Consider the following 2,846-nt stretch of genomic DNA (forward strand, 5'->3'; position numbering starts at 1 on the left):
TAGTCAAATTGAATTTTGCAAACACAAAGAATTTATCTGGAGCTCCAACCATGCTTCAACCTTAGGAATAGAATTTAGCAACGATCCGTAGAAATAATGTCATTAAATATTCCGGGAAAAAATCATGCTTTTGAAACTTGTTTAAATCAATGGAAGTGGTGAAAACTATCTTTAATTGAAAAAATTACAGTTTTAAAAACTTTTGCAATACCCAAGCTTGTATATGCATTAACAGTTTTACCAAACCCATCTCAAGACATAATCTCAAATATAAAATCGATATGTTACACATTTCTGTGGGACGAAAAACCAGATTAAGTTGCCAGAAAGCGAATCACACAAGATTATGCCGAAGGGGGTTTAAACATGTTAGATATTGACATATTCTTAAACTCCCTCAAAGCCAGTTGGATAAAAAGATTTATATTTCAACCAGATTCAAAACTGATTAAAATATACACCAATATGCTAAATAGTTATGGTGGAATGTTGATTTTTAAATCAAACTATCATGAAAAGGAAGTAAGAGACCTTAACATAAAATCCGTATTCTTAAAAAAACAGTGGTTGGCTCAGCATTGCGTTAGAAAAAGACGAATATCTGTACAAAAACAACTTATCTGGAATAATTCATTTATAAAAAACGAAAATAAAACTTTCTTTATAAAAACATGGTTCGACAGAGGTATTCAATTTATTGAACATATATATGATTTCAGGAAAAGATCTTTTTACAGTTTTCAAGATATAATAAACCTTTATGAAATAGATAAAGCAGACTTTATATAATACCATCAAATTGTAAAAAGCATACCTGTTGAATGGAAACATAAACTAAAAGAAAACGATATTATTTATACCACACCGCAATATAAGCTTAACGACATAACAGAAAATACAAAAGCTTGCAAAATGGTATATAAATCACTTATACTAAAACAAAAAACAGAAGTGTTAAAACTATTTGATAAATGGAAAAAAACTCTGAATAATCAAAACATTAACCAAAGAACCATCTTCAACCAACCAATCAAATTCACTTATTCTGGGATTGTCATCCTATTCAAAAGTTTTGGATGGATATAACAAACTTTATTTACGACAAGTTAGAAAGGTTATAAAACTTGGAGCTTAATTATGCAACTATATCATTTTGTAAATTGACCCTAGCTGAAGCTAACAATTCACATGTCATTAACTTCATAATATTGTTGGCTAAATATTTTATCTTTAAAAGCAAACAGGAGAAAACAACACCACTTGTAGAAACTTTTGTACCATTTTTTAATACTAGAATTAAACTCGAGGAGTTAATCGCAACAACACAAAACAAACTACATATATTTAATACTCACTGGGCGCATTTTATGCCCAATTAATACACCTACCCTAAAACATCTTTACACATACTCACTTACATAAGAACACCTACCTTAAAGCAACACACACCCCTTTTTTCTTTCTTTTTTTGTATATATTTGTATTATATGTACTTTATCGACCTGTGTAAACACCATTTTTGCAACCTTTTAAATATTGTTTGAAACTATTTCAAACATATTTATTTCACACCAACTATTGTTTTCAAAGATGCCATGTATCACAAGTAATATAAATAACTTGTTAAACATTTTGCTCAATGATTCGAAAAGGGCGTTCATTTTGTTGGGGGCTTAATGCAAAATATTTAAACTTTCACGTTTTACAGTTACGATGAGTTTTGTAAAGTATATGACTTCCATCCAAAGTACCTTCTTTTCCTTGGTATAACTTACACAGTGGCAAGGTACATTAAAGTCAGAAGCTCCAAAGACACTAGATTTATGAAGCCTTTCATCCCGACTAGTATACGGTCCATCTAAGTAAATACCATAGGTACGAAACCTATGTACGATACAATTTCAAACAAGAGCACCGCATAACGGGTGCGAACGCTCGGCTGCGTGTGCAGTTTTGAATAAATGACAGTTTTTCAAAATATGTTTTTAGATCACAGTGACCTTCACCTTTGACCTTGTGACCCAAAAATGGATGTGGCGTGTAGAACTCATCAAGGTGCATCTACATATGAAGTTTCAAAGTTGTAGGTGGAAGCACGTAGATTTTAGAGCCTATGTTAAAATTTTATATTAGAGGTCACAGTGACCCTGACCTTTGACCTAGTGACCCAAAAATGGGTGTTGGGTGTAGAACTCATCAAGGTGCATATACATATGAAGTTTCAAAGTTGTAAGTGGAAGCACTTTGATTTCAGAGCCAATTTTAAGGTTTATGTTTAAGTTTTATATTAGAGGTAACAGTGACCTTGACCTTTGACCTAGTGACCCACAAATGGGTGTGGCGTGTAGAACTCATCAAGGTGCATCTATATATGAAGTTTCAAAGTTGTAGGTGGAAGCACTTTGATTTTAGAGCCGATGTTAAAGTTTTATATTACAGGTCACAGTGAGCTTGACCTCTGACCTAGTGACCCAAAAATGGATGGTGCGTGTAGAACTCATCAAGGTGCATCTACATATGAAGTTTCAAAGTTGTAGGTGGAAGCACTTTGATTTCAGAGCCAATGATAAGGTTTATGTTTAAGTTTTATATTAGAGGTAACAGTGACCTTGACCTTTAACCTAGTGACCCAAAAATGGGTGTGGCGTGTAGAACTCATCAAGGTGCATCTACATATGAAGTTTCAAAGTTGTAGGTGGAAGCACTTTTCGAGCCTTTGTAAAAGTTTATTATTAGAGGTCACAGTGACCTTATCCTTTGACCTAGTGACCCCAAAATGGGTGTTATGTGTAGAACTCATCAAGGTGCATATACATATGAAGTTTCAAAGTTGTAGGTGGAAGCGC

This window comes from Dreissena polymorpha, chromosome 11 (genome assembly GCF_020536995.1).
Source record: "Dreissena polymorpha isolate Duluth1 chromosome 11, UMN_Dpol_1.0, whole genome shotgun sequence".
Lineage (NCBI taxonomy): Eukaryota > Metazoa > Mollusca > Bivalvia > Myida > Dreissenidae > Dreissena > Dreissena polymorpha.